The sequence below is a fragment of the Parasteatoda tepidariorum genome, chromosome 4 (assembly GCF_043381705.1).
Source record: "Parasteatoda tepidariorum isolate YZ-2023 chromosome 4, CAS_Ptep_4.0, whole genome shotgun sequence".
In the NCBI taxonomy this organism is placed as follows: Eukaryota; Metazoa; Arthropoda; class Arachnida; order Araneae; family Theridiidae; genus Parasteatoda; species Parasteatoda tepidariorum.
The window spans coordinates 71,321,715-71,343,845 of NC_092207.1; the positions used below are offsets into that span (position 1 = coordinate 71,321,715).

Consider the following 22,131-nt stretch of genomic DNA (forward strand, 5'->3'; position numbering starts at 1 on the left):
CGCAGATACAAACACATCCTTAAAATTCACTCGACTAACATAAGGAAAAGTCTATTAATAAAATAATCTTTATAATGATTAAAAAAAAACTTTATATTAAATTTAAAACGAATTTAAAATTTTATAAGGGAATATAATTTATTACTATAATCATTTGTTAATGGTTGTTGTTCTAATGTTAAAATGAAGGAAAAGTTTGCTTACTTTCTACTATATACTCTACTCTACAATGATGGAAGAGACACTTTCAGTTTTTGACATTTTTTCAAATTTCTCAAGAAATACTTAAAGGATTATTTTGTAACTCTAGAGTTGCTTAGCTCACGCGATTTTTCATGCTTAACATCAAGATTTAAAGCTTTCAAAGGTTTGGGAGACCTACACATTTTTCCTGGACATTTTTATAAAAAATTTTAAAAAATTTGCCATGCGTTTTTTTAATATTACTTTATAAATACTGAATGGATATAACAAATTTTTTGGAGCAGTTTAAAATTAATTACAAAATTGTTGGTTTAAAATTTAAAAAAATTTGCTTAAAACTGCTCAAGATATAAGTATTTAAAGTAGTTCTTTGACACTGCGCATGAGCAGAAAAAATTTTTTAAAGTTTTTTCATAATTTTGTAGTGAATCGTAAACGGCAACTAATGAAAAAAGTTTGATTTGAATAACTTAAAATTTAAAAAGTTTGCTGCGATTTTCTAGGAAGTTTTTGTACTTTTTAAAAAAGAAGCTCAAAAGAATAAGGATTTTTCCACAAATTTCATTTTGTATTGCTAAATAAGATTTATTAAAAATGAGACTGGCATTGTGTGGGATCGTCCCTTATTAAATTATGTTTTCTTTCCTTATACCATCACATTTTGGTTTTGATTATTGGTATGTATTATCATTTATTATGAAATTTTGTCTGATGAAATAAAACTTAATTTGTGGATAACCCCTGATCGTGTTGAGCTTTCCCTTAAAAATTGCAAAATCTACTTAGATAAGTGCTTGAAACTTTTTAAATTTTTAAGTCATTCAAATCAGACTTTTTTCATTAGTGGCCAAATATGATTCACTACAAAATTATGAATAAAACTGTTTTTTTTTTTTTTTTTTTTTTTTTTCGCATGCACAGTGTAAAAGAACTACTTTAAATACTTCTATCTTGTGCAGTTTTGAGCAAATTTGCTTTAAATTTTAAATCAACAATTTTCTAATTAATTTTAAGTTGTTCTAAACGTTTTGTTTAATTCCATTGAATAATTACAAAGTTATAGTAAAAAAAACGTAACACAAAAAAAATTATAAATAATTTTAAAAAATATTTTTTTATAAAAATGTCCATATCCTCATAGATATTTACTCAATGTTTAAGAAACTTTCTGCGATTATTAAAAATGACAACTAATGTAATTATTACAAGTTACAACTTTATTGCTTGATTTTCTGGCATAGGTTGTTCAAAAATACTTGTTTTCTTTCAAAATTTATTGTAGGTATCACAAACCTCCGAAAGCTTTAAATAAAAAATTACATGAACTATCAGTATTTTCGGATTTTTCCATATTTTCTTTCCTTTTCCAACTTTTATTTATATTTTTTAAATTTCAAAATTTTTTAAAAATATTTTTTAATAATTTTCTCTTTTTCCTATAAAAAATATTTTTTTTTGTTTTTTCCACATTTATAAAAAAATTTAATATTTTCCACCGTTTTTAAAAATTGCCAAATCTTTTTCCGCCTAAATGAAAACTATTGAAATGATTTTATACCATGGGAGAAATTTTCAGTTCCATAACTAATTTAAAATATAGAAAAATTGAGTTCAACAAATTTAGACTAAGGCATAAAATCAATAAACAATTCTCAATTTTCGCATATGTTTATGATACCAAATAGTTCAGCGTTGGCGTAATTTTTCATTAAAAACTGTTTAACCAATTCGCAACAATTATGCAATTATTATTCGCTAAAAAGCGCAATTAGCGACAGAGCCTTCAAGGAACAATGATTCGAAAGTCAAAGTTCAATTTTTGATATTAAGAATTTTTCAGGTAAACAAAAGACAAATTTAATAATCTACATAATATCATGTATGCAATATAAATACCAAAAAAAAAGGGGGAGTCGCTTAATATTTATTGCACACTTTGTTAACTCGGTACACATGTACAAAACCAGATTTCATAATATTTAATAATGCTGCGAGAAATGAAAGCATTTAATAAGGAGTTTAATTTAATAAATCGCGCAGATGGCATTTCATAGACCCTCCACTCAGCAAAAATAATTTGAATTTGCCATTTTCAAAAACTCCCATTCGTTCTCATGAAATCTGCCAAAGTGTACTCAGGCAAAGCCAGTTGGTGGTGCTCCAGCCTGCAAGAAAAAGTAGACAAGTGGTGCCCAGGGGGTCAGCTATGCATGAGGGGGGAAAGGGCAGTAGGCGTTCCTCCCTCTCTTTATTTCCCATTCAAAAGATGCAAGTTAGTTTTATTTTGTTTCTCTCTTGCCAAAAAATTGGTGATGATCCATTTCTGAGACGTGTGGTGTCCCCAGGGTAACAAGGTTCTTTAAAAAAGAAGTTGGAGACCATAGCTAGAATTAGTGGCCATGAAAACTATGAGCTTGGAGGATGGATGTTAGGTGTTTTGGGGGCAAAAAGAAAGCAAGGGCTACGGCCGGAGGGGCGGGTAAAATCGATTTGAAAAACAGCCGCCCTCTCTAATCTTCTTTTGTATGGCGCTCGGGAGAAGTTAGAAGGAACCGCAGTCGCCATAGACGAGGTTTGAAATGTAGAAGAAGAAGAAAAAAATTTATATATTACAGCATTTTGAATATTGTGATTATGATTGCTTTGGGTGGATGCTAAAGTACCATTTTGGCTATCATTTCCTTCGCTACTTGTCATTTGGCTAAAAATTCCTCATCCAACTCTCTAATTCAGATTGCATTAAGGATGTTTGTTATTGTTGTTCTTTCTCTTGATCACGACAGTGATTGTAGTTGTTATTAAGAATTTTGAATTGTCACTGACTGAGCCGCTCCTGATTATTACCATAGTGTTGTGCAAGGACGTAACTTTATTTTATTTTGTGCATTTTATTTGAAAAAAAGGCTTCAATAAAAGGATGTGGTTGGTTACCTTAGCAGGATATTAATTTATTAAAATTTTTAATGCAGATTTATAAATATTTATATTATCCAAAATTAAAGCTGAAACATTAATTGGTCAATTAGAAACATTGTTTACATCGTTTGGAATAAGAGTGTTTCACGTAAAATTGTATGTTGTATATTAAAGATTTTTCCCCGGCTTCCTTCAAATAATTATTTTTTAATATTTAATTTTCCATTTTTCAGTTTATTAAGGGTTAAAAGGTTAAAAAGAAATAACAGAATTTTTCTCAACATTATTAATCTCTTTAAAAGTTGCAAATTTTTTAGAATTTATGGGTACATTTTGGAAAGGTATCATCAAAGCTGCCAAAAATGATGTTGTGTGTCTTTAAGAAATTTGTTAATTAAGAATTAAAATAAAAAAATAAAAAGACGAAATCTGTTTTTATATAAATTTTGATTTAATGATTAGATTTTCAAGAACCAAAATTAAATTTTTATGGTTTGAGTCGTTCACAAGATACAATAATTTATAAATACATAATAATGAATAGTAACGATTAAATTGCTTATTTTAAAAAGTGGTAATTTCTAATGCATCGTAATAAGAAATTTCGAAAATAGCCTCGAGCACAGCACACAAGGGATAAAGAGGGGGGGGGGAGAGAGAAAGCAAAAATTGAAATTAAGGTTTAATTACTGTTACAATTTCATTGTATTGATCGGCGCTTAGCTAATGAAGAAAAAGGCACTTAACAAAAATGTAAAATACTTTAAAAGCAAATAAAAGTGAACACATATGATAATGTTTTAGATCAGTTGTTGGAAAAACCGCATTATTTTTGTAGTTTACTACAACTACAGCTACTTTATTGCAAATGTAGTTAACTACAAACTACTTTGGAATTGTAGTAAGAGTAACACTACTTCTCACTACTTTAAGATGACGAACTTTGCTGGAAAACTTAATTTACTCTTAAGTCTTATGCTCAAAATTGTTTTGAATAAAAAAATTGACCTACATTAAATATAAGAGAATAATTAAGAAACATTTATTCATGTTTACATGAGCCAGTTAGTTATTCCAAAACACTTTTTTCGAATTTCTTCATGTAACTTTCAATTTTTTATGCCTTTTTCTACAGCGAATATTTAATTTAAGAAATGCGAAATTATAAAATACTTGCAATTTTTTAATTGTTTATTGCTCTTTTATTTCCTCTAAGAAATTAAGTAGTATATAGAAAATACGCTCCCTTCCATCAATGTTTCATGAGTGTGCATTCGCATGTAAAAGTGTGACCAAAGTGATTAATAACCTATTTTTTGTAATGGATAGATTAAATATTAGTTTTACTTGATTTTAAATACGCAATTTATGTTAACGCTCAGCTGCAGCCACAGGGTCATTTTCATAGCATCCACTGACGGATTCTCGAGGATTTATACCCATAAAATTCGAAAAACTAATAGCGTTAGAACCGTGCTTCTTTTCTAAATTAGCGTTAAAAGTTGTTACCAGGAAACGCTACAAACTACTGTTGTTTCGTATAACGTAGCGTAGCGTAACGTAAAAAAGTAGCTCACTAAGCTACAAATTAGTACGAAAAAAAGTAGCTACAACAGTAGTTTCATTACTTGTAGTGCTCTACTTCCTATTACTATTTTAGATATATTATCTCAGATTGCACGTAACTGATTAATCTGTTCCCATGAGAGTATTTGAAATGGATATAAAATCTTTACTGAAGATGAGATGTCTAGAACAGAATAACGCGCAGATGTACAATTTTTTTCTTTTCTTTTTTAGCTCCAAGAGTCAAAAGTTGATTGCGGACATTTTTGTTAAAAAGGATGGTGGCCATTGATATCGAACCCCCACTGTCTAGTAAACACTATGATCTCAAATTAATCTGTTGCTATTAATCAAAGGATCAGAGGCAATAAAAGAGTCATTGCATCTGTGTTATGCTCTGAGTAACGAAACGGTTAAGATGCAATCGCCGTTAACCACTAAAAATCATACTACTGCGCTTTTTTTTCGAGACGCATCTCTCTTTGGCATTATTTTACATTCAATATACATGCTTTCATGTTACCTAGTTGATCAGTTATACGCAATCTGCAACGAACCCATCCTACCTTCTTTTATTATCTTGAATGATGCTGCTGTCTGTTTTGAACCACGATTAAAAACAGACATTAAAAAAATAATAATAAATTTTTAAGAAAAAACTAAATAAATAAATAAGCTTGTTTTTTTTTCTAAGAAAAAAACGCCTTTCAATAACTTATTTTTCTAACATTTATATAAATACATTCCGTTTAATTAAAAAAAAATTAAAAAATAGTAAGGATATCCACAAAATATTTTTAATTTGGAGTTTAACTGTTATTGTGATATATATATAAATATATATGTGTGTGTGCGTATGTAATTGTATAATTGTTCTATATTTTTGCTCTAATTGTGTTGTTTATTTTATTCTGATGAGAGAGAGATGTGTTTTACCATGGAAATAGATCAAAAATAAGTTGATCATAGATTAAATCTGATTTTTTTTCCTTCAAATACTTTGATATTATGCTTCTTTTTTCTTCATTTTCATTAGCCTACATTTTTAACAATTATTTATTAAGACTTAAAACTGTTGTCTTTTCAAACACTAAAATTTATTATTATGTACCTGGAGAAATCCTATGACTTACTTGTTCCAAATATAATTTATAAGTAGCATTGAAATTTATAGCAATTAAATCACAATGTAGGTAACAAATCGAATGCAATGCTTATAAATCAAATATTCAATACGATAAATTAGAAGAATAAACGAGGAGATTTAGAATTTCCAGACTAAAATGCATGGTCAGCAAGGCAAACTTGAAAAACAGTGAAAGCAGTTTCAGGGGTACTACATGCAAAAAGTTCGCCTCCCTCCAACTGAAGTATAAAGCTAAAGTAAAGATTTTCGTCAAAGTAATATTTTGTCTGGAATAAAACTCCTGTGCCATTTTGCTTCACTCTATTCTCCCAAACCTTTATCACAAATCAGAATGTTTAATAGGCAAGAGCACAAGGCAGTAAAAATTTGCTCATTCCCAGGTTGCTAGATGTGTTCTATTCTGTATAAGTCAGCACCAAAAAGATTTTTCTCAACTATTGGCATCACGCCGGAATAAAAGTCGATGAAGATCGCATCAGCCGAAAGGATAGGGTTACGTGTTCCTAATCACTCCAGTGATGGATGAATGAAATATCAGCTACTATAGCCAAAAAGAGTAGTATCGATCGGGGCCCCGTCGGGGACATGCCCTGAGGGGGGAACTGCCTCTATTCAAAAAGAAGAGACTATAATCATATGACGTTGTCGATGTGCCTTGTGCCGCTTCGATAGTGGCATTGAATGAAATTCTTCCTGGAAATCGACTCCCAAAAGCAGGACTGAAATTAATGTGATTAGTAAGCCATCCCGGGTATAAGGTGGCAGAGCGCTAATGAAAGCCAGGCTAGATATATAGCCAACGAATTCGATTTAGATGGCATTTCATCGACAGATGGAAGGATTTGCATGAATCCAGAATGCATTAAGCCATAAAAGGAATTTATTTTAAGGTTTTCTTAAATTTAGACACAACTGGGGAGTAAATGGCCTTGCACACAATGCATGTAGACAATTACGAATAATGCTTATTGTATCAATACACAGAGAGGGATATTTAGAAAGGATTTGGTAATTAACTTCAAAAGTTTGGGTTGATAAAAGTATAATATTGCATTGTCATGGAAAAATAAACTTCGTTACATAATTAATTTTGTGTACTAAATTCAATACACTGAATCAGTTTATTATTTGAATACTGCAAGGGCAAAGAAACCAATAATTGACAAAGCTAGCACGTAATTTATAAAGGTGTTCCACAGCGCAAAAATGATAAAATTCATTACTCCTAAGTCTTTATACGACTTTATGGGCATCAAATTACGGGTAATTAAGACATTTTACTGCAAATATTTTGTTTTTAATTATTTACTGCTGAAAAACAACAAATTTTTCATCTAATTTAATTTTCTTTTTATTTATTAAATTACGAAGAATAATGTGGGAAGGTAAAATTTGAACCACATTAAAAAAACAATAAAATTTATTTCTTTTTTCACAATAACTCACGATAACTGAAAAAAAAAAAAAAAGCTACGTTATTATATTTTTTTGGCAGTGATGTCATAGTAGAAAAAATCTTATGGAAAAAACAATCAAAAAGCTGCTTAACAAAATTTTTCTTTACGGTTAATTATTGGCAAAACTAACGCTGTTTAAAAAGGGAACACAGCAGTAAAAAGTTGTTAAACACTATACTTCCTTTAATTTTCAATTTTCAGAGTGACTAAATTACAAATGAATAAAATGATCTCCCATAGAATCAGAATTTTTTTTCTTTTTTTTTTGAATGATTTTTTGCGTAGAACTTTACTACTTAGAGTATTCTTAAACCTTAAACCTGGCTTTTTTAAGTTATTTGATTAAATAGCAAATTTTTTCAATTTTAAAATTTGGAAATTTTGCTATGCAGGATTTTGACAATGTTATAAAAATGATAGTTCTCTTTAAAAAGCTGCAGAAAAACACCAAAAAAAAAAAAAAAAAAAATCTATATAAACTAAATTGACGTTAGCTTTCTTAAATTCTCATTTCAGATTTTCTATAAAAAGTATGTGAAAAATATACCTACATTTTTACATTTAAATTTTCTTCGTTAAAGTTAGCTCTCGGGTTCTACATCAATTCTACGTTCTGATTTTTTATAAAAAATATGTTAAAACTAGTCTAGAGGTTTTACTAATCTTGGAATATATTATATCACAATTTGTAACCCAAAAAGTTTCTTTTACTTAAAATTTTACTAAAAAGCATCAGTTTATAATTGATGAAAACAAAGCAGAATCGAATGACAAAAGTGAATCATCATTTTTGAATGAAACATCATTTTTTAATGATTCAATAAATTTTATGACAATTTTAGGGCAACAAATTAATTAGTAACAATAATTTACCAACTGTGTAAAATTTTAAAAAAAATGTAGTTTTTAGCGATTTTTTGATTTACATCATTAATTTCACTACATTAAAATCGGAGTAATCAAAAGTGCTGATATAATACTCACGCAATAGTATTAATTAAATAAATAATAATTATTTTAATTGAATAATTCCAAATACTCAATATCTAACCCAATATTTCAATGGTATGAAAGAAAGAAATTTGAAATGAATATCCCACTAAATTTAATTTAAAAACGTCAATAAAAATTAATCATTAGGAGGGGGGGATGGTATACGGAAATTCGAGAGAGCCAAGCTTCAAATAAATTATTAAATGATAAAAAGAATTATAAAAAGAAAGAAAGAAAATAAGTAAAGAAAGAAATTAATGCAAATAATCCAAAGTTGTTTGAACATTATTAATATTATGAAAAAATAAGTTTTCCTAAACACGTCATCAAGCTTAAGCAACTTTTTATAGCCAAATTGCCAATCTTAAAATTCAATATATATATGTAAAAAATAACGTTTTTTTCTTAAAAAAAAACTTTTTTTATCATTTAATTTAATGCTAAAAAACTACAAAAAAGCGATATAGCTATTAAATAAAGATGAAGTACATTATGTGAATAATTTCATTCCTTTCAAACACACATGAAAAACGACGCAAATAAAAAAAAAAGCATTACAACATTTTGCAGTTTTGCTAAGCTATTAAAAATGAAAATTTTGCAGGAAATAATTATTACAACACAAAGCGAATACCGCTATTGAGAATTTTATTCAAAGTTTGAAAAGGTTATTTACGTAAAATAACCGTGCTTATAAATGTATATTTAAAAAAATAATAAGTCTTTTTGTTTCTTTATTTGATAAATGGTCTTAATGTATACGTTTAAAATGAATAAAAATTGCAGTTTTATGATACAAACGCTAGCGCTAGACAAGATGTTTTTCTCTAATTACATAGGCAATGATATGGTGAATAATCGTGTCTGCAGTCAATTTGAGCTCAAAACCTCGAGAAAGATTAACTTTATGCAAAGGAAAAAAAAGACAGTTTTTTTACAAGCTGACTAACAAGTTATACTTGAGAAATAATAATTTTTTTTTTTTGATGTACAATATTTAATAAGGCTTATATCATGCTTTGTGGTTTTTTGTGCCTTAATTTTATAAAAATATCCATTTCTTATCATTTCTAAATGAAATAACATGATATATTTATCGTTAATAAATTTTGTATGGAATACGGCCTTGTAGTTACTTACTCCTACAATACTGATGGCGTGTAGAAATTTCAATCATATTTCAAATTAATTACTCTAATTGCTTTAGTTAAGCCTATTTTAATTTCTAACTTTCATTAGTTATTCAAGCATATTTAAAAATTTAAATAATATTTCCAAAATTTTTTCCTTCAAGTTCTAATAGTTTATTTTGAAATATTCTTTATAAAAAGCACTATGGTCGCAAAAGCACAATACATAGCAATTTTTAGGTAACTATTTTTTTTTAAATTTTATTTTTTGCGTGAAATATATAAATATACATAATTTCAGTCCAAAAGTACTATCTAGTTTGCTCGCCACTATTTTCAAGAAAAATATAAACAATTTTCAAAATATTTACAAGTGTAGCATAAACATCTTTTTGGTGACAAAAACCATTAAAAATATAGGAAATAAAAAACTGAAACTAGTTTATTGCTAAAAAATATTGATGTTAGTTGAAAAAAAAAAAGCTCCGATGGTTCCAATGTTATCCACATATCATGAAAAGCCATTAAAATACAAGGAAAAAAAATCAGAAAATTAAATCATCTGAAATATTTTCATACTTTTTAACACTTTGTATTTGTATACCGCTGTCTTTCAACACTAAAATACCATATCGCTTATTTGGTGAAACCATGATGTAACTGATAATTAGAGTAATTATCAGTTACGTCATTGTTCCACCATATGAGCGATATGTTAATTTCAGGCCTAGTGTCAAACTCTGTTGGAGGGAGAACAATTTACAGACATTTCGAGCAAATCATGAAGTGTATAAGTCTATAAAGAGATTCTGACAGCTGAAGACTGTCTCGCAGGAATCTTTGATCACTTATATAATATCACAAAAAGGCTATAATCTGGAGTAAATTCGGCAATCTCGCTGAACATTCCTCTTTATAAAACTTTCCTATACTCTGTTGCAAGTTAAGAAAAGACCAAGGTTTTAAGTAATCATCCGCGACTGCTTATAGCTCCGTTTTATTTCGTTATCAAGTTATAGCACATATGCTTTCAACACAATATAAATGCTTTTAAAAGTTGACTACGTCAGACAGAAACTTAATTTGTGCTATCTTTTATGATGCATAAGATAGAAATACTTAAAAAAAGTTACAGTTTCGTAGTCTTACTGGAATCCTAGACTTGGCGACATGTTTCCATAAATAAGGAGAAAATTTTTTGCTCTTAAAATAGAAACAACTATATGACGTTGCTAGAGCATTGGATTTGATTGGACCACGAAAAGTGGCTCTTCTTATGGTGACATTCCTTTGACTAATCAAATGCGAGATAAAAAAAAATTTACTTTGTTTCTCCGTAAAAAAAAATCGTCTGCAAGAAACAATACTTATTATCGTTTTATCAGTTTCTTTGAATGCGAACATAGAAAGGCGTTATGATATTTGTTACGATTTTTAGATATCATTTTTAGTAATTCCTATTACTTTTTAATTGATTATTCAATAAGTTAAGTTTTCTTCATTTCATACGATTTAAAAAGCAAACAGAAAGAAGGTTCCACAACGTCGTTTCAAGAGTTGGCGATGTTGATATTCGATCGCGCTGGGAGCTTGGCATCCATTTGGCGTGCACTTATTAGAAGCAAACAGGCTATCTCCCCTGATCTCCATAGTGAAGCGAACATAAACTTGAATTTTGCCCACTCTTCCAACTCAACATCCATTTGTTTATTAAAGAGATTTGGGTTTAAATAATACATGAAATTTTTTTTAAATTTCTTTTATCCCTAATTCAAGAATTTTTTCTTCGGAAAAGCAACCCAAGTCGTCAGTCAAAAATATGATGTTAACTAGAGATGTTAACACGTCGGTTGACATAGATTTTTGTGTTTCTGTGATGCAATGTACATCTTTGCATATTTAATTTGCATCTCCCTCTGTTAAAGTCTGAAATTATTGCTACCCATTTTTAATATTAGCCAGCTGAAAACTCATAACTATACGAAAAATATGGTAGTTTGATTAGAAACACAACATTTTATGAAACATAACTAAATCGCCGACCACAAATATTCTGTAAACAATTATAATGATCCCGTGGTAATTACTAATTATACTAAATAATTAAAATTTAAATAAATTATTGCAAAAGTGTCCAACCCGCGAAAGTGATAAGGACTTTCTCACAAAATTCAAATAACATTCACTTATTTTTTTTTTAAATAAAATAATTTTTTTTAATTCAAATTAAAATTTTTTAGTCATTTGTGACTACAATACAAATCTGTCAATTATTTCATCGTGGGCAACATTATTTTCAATTGACACAACTAATGCAGGTAGCAACCTTACGGCAAAAGTATTTTCATTTTCATTTGGTTGGCATAGAAAGGCTCACCAATCAATCTTTTTTTAAACTTAGTAGAAATAATAAAATAGAAAGCCTGTTTCCTTAAAGATTAAATGAAGTCATTCAAAAACCTTTGCAAAAAAAAAATTCATTTTTTGACTTTCATTTACAAGTATTATAAGTTTTTTTTTTTCATTATAGCTTTGTCTAAGCTCTCAAATGCAACATTTTGTCTGAGTTGAAAACTTAATGATCAGGCCAATCTTCACTTTTAAAATGTTAAAGAAGGTATATATAAGCCTGCGCAAATATACCTTGTTTCCATGATGGTCATAAAATCTAAAATAGACCTTAATAAGGCCAATTTATCTTCGGTTTGAGAACGCTTTCTGCTATTGATTTGCGAATGATGATTCATCCTCGATTTCAGAAGACTTTCCTAGCCTTGTTTTATGAAGACAGATTCAATCTCAATATAAAAAGGGTTGTTTTAATAAACAAAATGCGATAAAAAAGAAAAAAAGACATACTTCCTCCTCTAAGCATTTAAAAGTGTACCCTTAAATAATAAAAATTAGCCTTAAACCAATTTACAAGTTATAAGACTTCTAAAAAGTGTATAAAATATTAAAAAACAAATATTATGTTCTTCCTAAAATGGTTATGACGACTTCCTTGATATCCTCTGAATTATTAGACCTGAAAATCAGATATTTACAGGTTACTTCGTAATAACCATCCTTGAAGTAAATTTTTCGAACGAACTCCAAAAAAAGTACACACATAAGAGGTCACACATGAACATTTAAGCTCAGAAAAAAGCAGAAAATGATTTCCATTCGTTAGGGAGGAAGGTTAGACCGGAAACATCAAAACCATTTGATTACCCGATGAAGCTTGGAGATATTTCTAATAATTCCCTATCAACTTATCTTTCATCAGACAATCAAACTGGTTTTGTCCATCCACCCATTCATCCGTAGTGCTTCGTTAGATTTCGATAGCGTTTTTATTGTTTCCTCACATAAATATTAAGTTCAAACCCCAAATGTCGATACTTTTTTTTTCACTTCATTTTTAAAAGGATTCGTTAATTATATATTAAAGGAGTTCGTTACGATATATTATTTTATTAATTTTTACTCTACACATATATTCGTGTTACATGATATGGTTATTATCTTCGAATTTTCAACATGAAAGTAAAAAAGGTAACAAAAAGTTCATCATTTTAGATTTTCAATTTATTAATTTCAATGATTATTAGAAACAATCTTAATTAGTTTCCGATTTTGCGCGAGCAGAGAAGTTTGTTGATTTGATTTATCTCAAGAGTCGTAGATAATTCTTCTTTTCATGGTTTATTTTAGCTGTATCTTCTCTGCGTCAGTAGCCATTTTTTTCTTTGGACTCCTTGGGCACGCCCAGCCCTATCGTTTACTGAAACCCTTTTCTTTCCTCTGAAAAAAAAAGAAAAAAAAAAAAAAGAATTAATAATCGGAAAAATATTTTCATCAGGTACTGCAAAAGAAATTATGACGATGATAAAATCCATTTTAATATTCTTTTTTCGTTTCAAAAAAGGTCTCTAAACAAGAGTGCAATTTCTTAAAACTGCAGTAGTTCTCTAGTTCAAATAGCAGACGAATTTTTATTCATTATACAGTTCTTATAAATCTTTTTTATTACTCATATTGTTTAAAAATATTCAACGAACAAAAGTGCGCTTTGTCAAAATTGAAATTGCAGAAATATTAATTACCTTTCACTCTCTTTTATTTTCCTCTTCCTTCTCACCATTTCATTCGACGTCTCTCTGAAGTTTTTGCTTTACAGCTGGCGTCATTTCAACAATCTTTTAAAAGAAACAAAACCTTTTAACGATTTTTGCATTGTTTGGAAGTTTAAAATAATAAATTACAATGGCAATAATAATTTTTTCTAAATAATAGAGTAACAGAGGTTTTTAATTGATTTATATTTTCAGGAAATACTTTAATTTTGTTAGCATTAGATATTTACAATGAAGTTATTTCATAAAAACTCAATTATAATATTGTTAGAATTTTAGCAATAAATAAAACATGTATTCAAATTTAGAGAAACATTAATTTCAATATAGTATTGTCATATTACGGTTTAAGATAGACATTCAGAACAACAAGCACTATTGATTCGGGTATGGTCTCATTCGATTAAACGAGAAAAAATAAATAGGAAACAGCACCGCACTTGTCTGTTAATGTAAGATGTGTAAATAAGTGCAAGCACAAAATTGTACTTTTTGTACATAAAACGCATTTGACTTCTAAATTATTAGTCCGATTGTACCTTACATGTTCAGATAGTTCCTTGGTAGCAATGTAAAGTGTATACATAAATGCGTGACAAAAAAAAGTACATTTTAAGACATATATAAACTTGTACCTTTTGAATTATTTGTTCTATAAACTTGTTTATAGTCTAATTTAATTCAGCATAAAAAATATAATAGAAATAATATTTTACTTTTCTAGATAGCATTGGAAATATGTCCAAGTAAAAACAAGTACTTTTTGTACATAAGACCCTTACACCTTCTAAACTATTTGTTCTATTGTTTCGAGTTTGATTTAATTCGATTAAGCATTAAAAATACGTTGAATACATTACTTCATTTGTTTAAATATCAATATTTAAGTTCTCCTCCCGACTACCAAACCCATCACAGAATTTCGTGGGATTTTCATATAATACCTCTCTAAGCAAATCCCAAAGGCTTGTAATAGCCCTAAGAAACGGCTTGTTATTTTGAATGTCTGAGTTTGGTCAAATCTTCGCCTAATTTGACTGTACTAATAAAATTTTTAAGACTATAAGGACAGAGTAACAAGTATGTATTATTACTATTTATGATTTACCCAAAAGCAAATTTATAATTTAGTCTTATGGTTATAAGTACAGTAAATTGATATTTTATTTTATTTTATATCCGTCGTTGAACAGCCGACCCAATTTAGGGTTTACGAATACTAATGTTCAACTCTGCAGCCTTGTAATTTTGAACCAATCCAGAAGACAAGAAAGCTCCTGGATCAGTACCCCCAGAGGTATTGATTTGTTATGGGAACATGGAGGACTTTGCGACTCGACAGATTTAACGTGCATCAGTCACCATTTACTACACCGGATGGGATCGAACCCACGAACTCTTGGACATGGGCCCAGTGCCCTACCAACCAGGTTATTCCGGCCAGTAAATTGATATAAAGAATTACGTAAGTTTTTTAAATAATTAATCAAATTCTGAATTAAGTTTATTCGAAAGAGTTCTTGCAATACTCTACTAAGTTTCGCTGTAAAGAGTTTTTCTACGATGGAGTACTTGCAAGCGACGTAGTGTGGGTATCTCGATTCTGATAGGTTGTTGAAACGGGGCATTTGTTTACGTTATCAACTGCTCTTTTCATTCTATTTCTAGTAAACCAAGCCCGCCAAGTATCAATTTACTCAAAGGGCGCATTCTTTTTTCTTTCACGAAGATTTCAATTCTTTTACTGAATATTTCTTACTTAAAATAAAGATAGGCGCGATTCTTAGTCATGTACGCAAAAAAAAATATATCACGGTTATAAAAAAATAGCTAAACAGATAATAATCTAAACAGGTAAAAGAGAAATGATTATATTTTAACAAATTCAATGTTCGATACGACGTTGTATTTAATTAACTTCACGTTAATTAACATTAGTGACATAGTCGAGAGACTCAGCTCGACTTTAACACATGTATGGGTATCGATGATCTTCTTCTTGAAGTGCAAGTACCCAATTCCCTAAAAAACTTTTTGTCCTACCTTAAACCCTTTAAATAATGTTCCGTTGGTCAATAATGTCATGTCTGTAAGAGACACTTTAAAGAACAAAAACTCATGAAGCTAAAAATTTCAGCATAGATATTATGTAACTCTATTTAAATACCTATTAGATCGAATTATCACGTTGTGTAAATAAATAAGTTGTTTTTTATATTTACATTTAATTATAGTAATAGACATTACATAATAAAAACAAAAAGAAATAAACTAAAATACTTAAACCACCGAAAGCTTCTACTTTATCAACCAACGTTAAAACATTCCAAATTGCTGTTAGTATTCAAGGTTTGAATTTCTTTTTTTAAACATTCTTCACTAATAAACAATTGTTGCTATTCAAAAATTCCAATTCTGTTGTTTGAAACTTGTAAATGAGTTTGTAATAACAGACATAGCATCAATTTCCGGACAGCTGTATTTATTTACTCAAAAATTAATATTTTTCCTAATTGTTTTTTGTAATTTTTTTAAAATGTAACTTTGATATTTAATACAATTTTAAATTACGAAAAGGTGAAATTTTTTGCTCCGAAAAATAATTCTAAGAAAAACATGCATTTGCGAGCTTTGTTTTCACTTTCCTTTCAATTTTTTTTTTAATGTCAGAAATTTGTCTGAAAGCGTCGACTAATGCCCACGATGAAAGAAATTAATGAGTGAATTTTCTAAGATTAAGAAGAAAAAAAAAATTTTTTTTTGGTGGTTAACAAATTACACTGAATTATGGAAGCGACCCAAATAAGAATTAATAATTACTATTTCAAATATTGGAAATCAATTTAATATTAAATTATATTGCATCATCGATTCTTAAACTAGAAAAAAGAAAAATAAGCTGATTGGATTAAAATATATTATTAAAANATATATATATATATAATTATTGCACCTTAAAGTATTAAAATGAGAAATGAATATTATGCAACTACTTATGAAGCAATTAAGTTTTTTAATCATCAAATTTGCAGACTTGTGTCTTCTATTATGTTATGCAACATGCTTCACTAAAAGTAGAAAGAATCGAAACATGCAACTCCTTACTGAGGAAATAGTTCTAACAAATATAAGGGAATATATTTAGAAAGACAGGTGTGAAAGGTCATGCATGTTAATACGTACGTTACTTTCATGGTATCATTATCCAAACGGTAAATATTTATTAACTGAACTTCTGAGTTCGGAAAATTCGCAGGTGGTGTGTTAATAATTTGGTTCGTTAACATAAAATGAATGATATTAATAACTAGTTGCCAGGTGCTGGTGATATGGGTTATTTTCAATTTCTGTTCGACTTAATTTCAATAAAATAGAGTCCCGATTCTGATAATAGAACAATAAACTGGGGTTGCATTGAAACATGTATGAAAAGTTTGTTTGCCATGCAAACATATTTCATACAAACTTTTTCTTTGCCTACATGATGATTCCCGATTTATAAATCTCGTATTTGAATTATCGTGAATACAAATCTCTAGTTATTATTTGTAAATAGCCAACATATGAATCATGATGTATCGTTAAAAATTAATCGTTTATTTGCACATTTCACATCAACCCACCCTGATATGATGAATTATGTGAAAAATCGCTATCAAAATGTGACGAATTAGTATCAGTGCCAATTACATTAAAGATGCAGTTAAAATCATCAAAACAAGTTAATTTATCGGATGAAAGGCGTAACCATAGTCATCTTTCTCTCCTTTTTAGCCTTACCCGACAAATAAACTGGTTTTGAAGAATTTAATTTTACCTAATGAAAGTTTTACCACTCTTCTCAAATTATGAAATAGTATGAACAAGATAACTGAGCCATAATATCGCTCAAGGTAGTGCTTATTTGAAACATGTTATCGCACTTATTTACCTTGCTTGCGTGATATTATGTAAGATATGGTTCAATTTAGCTTTTTATTAAAGTTGCCCCTAATTTGCCCTCTATTATAGTTCAAGGTATCGATATTATATCGCTCAATATAGTGCTTATTTGAAACATGTTATTGCACTTCTTTACCTTGCTTACAAGATATTATGTAAGACATGGTTCAATTTAGCCCTCTATTAAAATTGCTCCAAATTTGCACTCTATTAAGGTTCAAGGTATCGATCTTATACGGTTTAACGTAGTGCTAATTTGAAACATATTATCACACTTGTTTACTTCCCTTACTCGATATTATGGTTCAAATTGAACAGCACTTTAGCTCTTTATTTTGGGTGCCTCAAACCACCTAGGTTGCCTTAGGCACTCTATTGTGATTCAAGGTACCGATATTATGGTTCAACTTTGAGCCGGTTTTTCTAAAAGTTAATAATGATCTTTCAAAAATATTCTAAACTTATATTCATCTCATTTCCTTGTGTATTATTAATGAGTGTTTATAAACGTTTATGATATATTAGGTATACCCTTATATAACTTTCGTGACTTGCATGGTATTTCAACATGAATTCAATGATATTGCATGTTTTTTTTTTTTTTTTTACCAGTTCTCCAAATCAAGTGCCATCTTTTATTTCAGCTTTTCACTTTATGAAGATTTTAAGAGGATGAATTTTGGCTGATTCATTAATTAATGTATTACTTTTACTATAGCGAAAATTTTGAACATTAAAAACTCGTTAAAGAATCATTTGTTGTCATTCCAAGTGACTGTTAATTTTCGTATTACGAAATTTATATTTACAGTAAATAAAAAGCTAATTTATGAATGACAATAAACTGCGTTATATTTCGATTTTGAAACGAATGAATGAATACAAAATAGGAAGATCGATTTAAGATTCTAAGAGAGATTCATATTTGCTGCAAATCTGCAATAGTCGAAGCAAATATATGATTAGATCAACGCAATAGTAACGCATCAATTGCAACGGAAGTGAAAAAAATTAATAAATGTCATGACTCAAACAAACTAAAAAGAAGAAAAAAAGTGTAAAAAGAAATTTGGCTAAAAAATTGGATTTGGCTAAGGATTTGAAAGCTACTTCGTGTATTTTTGAGCTTATATTATATTTCATGCAAAATTTCGATGTAGTTTTTATGAGAAATTATTGAATTCAGTTTTTTTGTTGTTCTTTTCATAATGGTACACATTAAAATCCATTTTTTTCTTTTTAAATTTTGAATTCATTTTTAACTGCTTGCAATTTTCTGAAAAACTACTAAAACAAGCGTTTATTCTTAAAACAGGGTGTTTATAAATTCCCGGACCCGGATGCCATTTTGATGCTTAATAACTCATAAAATAATGAAGATATAAACAAACTTATGGTATTTATTGATGGAATAACTCATATATTTTCCTTTTCAGGTTTGAATATCTTTACTTTTGTAAATATCGTCTGCGCGTGTGGTTAATTTCAGATAATTTCATTTTCCAGTCTAAATATCTGTACTTTTCTAAATATCGTCTGCTTATTAATTGCATTTTTCTCTCTTTTGTTTTTGGCAAATATTGCAATGTTATGTTTACTTTTGATGTGTTTCTTCTAAGTAGTACTTTTCTACGTGATGTTTTATTCGAGCGGATATTAAGGAGAACGCATACACCACAAGAGAAAGCACAGATTTTATGGTGGTTTATAGAAACGAGATCGATAGTGCAAGCACAGAGAAATTGCAGAAGAATTTACCGTGCGACGAAGGGGGCACACGTGGAAGTTCATTGACAAGGGTCATGAAACTTTTTGAGTCTATCTAACCATTTATGTTATTAATTTTAATCTATCTTTATTATTTTATGAGTTACTAAGCATCAAAATGGGTCCGGGACTTTATAAACACCCTGTATTATTTATCCCTTATTTCTTTAATAAGGTACACATTCTTCAGCGCTTTTTTTTTTCACATGGGTTTTTCTATGACTTTTTAGTTTTTTTCCTTCAAAGTTGCCTTTAAAAATGGACGTTTATAAAAAAATACTTAATAGAAAATTTTTTTCCCCGCTTTATCTCACATTTCTCTTGAAAAGATACTCAATGTCTAACGTTTTCTTTCCTCCTTCTTTTTTTAATATTTTTGTCGTTGATTTTTTAGTTTCTACATTGGAAGACAGCTATACAGATTACTTACATTTTTTTCTGAAAAAAAATTTATACCTTAAAACTGTTTTTTTCTTCTTTTTTTTAATTATTATTATTATTCCTTTAATTGTAATTCACATTTCAACAGGTTTTCAGTTGTTAATTTTTCATGTACATTAAAAAACACTTTTTAACAAGCAAAAAAGCCTAAATTGAAAACTTAAAATTATTTTGAAGAACAGAATTAGCTTAAAAGGTTTTCACAACTGATAAACTATTGCTACTTATTTATTTTATTTATTGGTACACATACATAAAGCCCTGGATAATCTATGTATCCAGAGCTTTACACATATATACTTGTGTGCTCAATTATTTTCTTGCAAAACCGTTTTACCTTAAATACCATATTTCATTTCAAAAATGTAAAGATTTTAAAGAGTAAGAACTTTACAACATTTTAAAGAGTAAAAATTTTAAAACTAAGCAAATTTTTAACAGACGATCACAGACTCATTTTCATAGTCGCATTACAAGTTATTAAATTTGAAAACGATTTTAAACAAAGTTTGATTCTGTAACATGAACTAACATTAAAAAATTTCTGTTTTATTTTCAAAAATTATATTTTAATTTATTTTATGTTTTTATACATTAAAAAAGGATTCAACCAAATTAACTTTTGCTTGGAAAAAACTTTAGTATTCCTAGTAATATTCTTCATCAAAGCTCATATTTTAAAATTTTTAATATTTATTTCCATATCCAAAGAGAAATCGGCGTATTTTCTTTTCACAACTAAATTTCAAACCTCAAACTCTTAAGTTTCCTGGAACATTAAAATTCTTTATTTCTACTACTGATACTCGACAATTGTTACTAAGAAACTAAAGTTTTTTTTAATGTAATAACTGGTGAGTGGCATTATCAACGTTAGGAATAAAATTAGAAAGATAATAAGAATTTGTACTCTAATATCTTTAATTTTGTACTTCTTATGCTTATTTTCTGAATCTCTTATTTCTAATTTCATAACATGTATAAAATGTCTCTTTCTATATGATCAGAAGATATTTTGCTGGCATATGTTAGAATTTTCCACTTCTGTCATTATTGATATAACAAAAGAATTATTTAATAACTTATAACAACGATAAAAGAAAGAACAATAGAATGACCTTTATATTGAACTTTATAATGAACTTATATAGTTTTGAGCGAACTTTAATGCTGTTTTCCCTAAATGATAACAAAGTAAAGGCAGAATACATTTTCACAATTTTTATACTAAAATATATTTAAACTTTTATATTTTCGAAAATTTTAATTGTAAGTCGAATTTTTTCAACGATATTTCATATCTTATTATTAAATGCCACGAAACTGAATGTTGCCATTTTTCGCAGAATCAAGAGAAACAAATTTGAATACACATTGTTTCATTTGAAAAAAGTCGGAAAATCTGCCCATTGAAAAGCAATATAACAGAAAGTTAAATATGGCACTAAAATCAAGCGATATTCCAGGAAAAAAATTTATTCCTACAATTATATTTACTTAGAAGTTTGGCTAAATACAAGTAAATAATTAAATGCTCGCAGCTTGAGAAGAATACGTGATTAGCACAAACACGTGATTTAAGCCTAATCACGTGGCTGTGCTAGGCCGGCTAGCGTAATAGCAATTAGGCTTGGTTTGTCACCAAGTTGAACCAGTTTTCCGACAAAATTTAATTGGATACCTGAAAAGCGACGTCACACGTGTGCGTTAATCCAAATTGGTTTCCAAATCATGGTATTAACGAATGCCATGATTTACCTGCGATGACGTCGCTTTCAGGTATCCAATTAAACTAACTATACTTGACGCCGTGTAAAACTATTCTTGACACGGAATAGGAAAAAAAGGTCGATATCACCATTCAAACTCTAGATGAATGCTGTTATTGATAAAATCTAAAAGAAATGAATATTTGAAAACAATTTTCATATGAATATTTAAAAACAAATGAACTTAAGAATAGTTTGCGAATTTTGATCAATTTGTAATCTAATGTAGCGAAAAAGGGTTGAAATACCATTAAAAAAAAAAGTTAAGTTGCATTTGCTACCATATAATAACAGAAGTTTAAACTTAAAACGATTGAAAAATAAAAAGAAGGCTTTATTTCTATAATCGTTTGATTAGATTATCATTTTTTCTGTAAAATTTGTTTTCTAATTTATATTAGATATTGTAATTAAAATGGAAGATTTATGTAATCAGATTTCGAATAATTAACTAGTTGTTTAAAAAAAGTAATTCTTAGAGGTTTGTCTGAGATAACAAGCAGCTGGCTTAGCTCTTACTACTGCATTATACATAAGGAGGAGAGGACTTAGACCGCAACACCATTTATTTTAAATAACACAAGGAATAAGAGAATAGAAAGCGTATTATAACCTACGCAAATTTAGTACATCAAAATCAAAGACGTATTTCTTTATAGTTTTATAAAATCGAATAAG

General features: G+C 28.6%; 1 long non-coding RNA gene across 2 annotated transcripts; it reads right to left on the reverse strand.

Annotated features, from left to right (window-relative positions):
* Positions 1-12,969: 12,969 nt before the first annotated feature.
* LOC122269873 (uncharacterized) lies at positions 12,970-16,804 on the reverse strand. 2 transcript variants are annotated; one of them, XR_006225444.2, is made up of 3 exons: positions 16,718-16,804; positions 13,505-13,597; positions 12,970-13,202 (listed from the first exon to the last, which is right to left on the reverse strand). It is a non-coding gene; the product is annotated as an uncharacterized lncRNA (long non-coding RNA). The 2 variants fall into 2 exon arrangements; XR_011636624.1 differs by lacking the exon at positions 16,718-16,804 and adding an exon at positions 15,815-16,115.
* Positions 16,805-22,131: the final 5,327 nt, after the last annotated feature.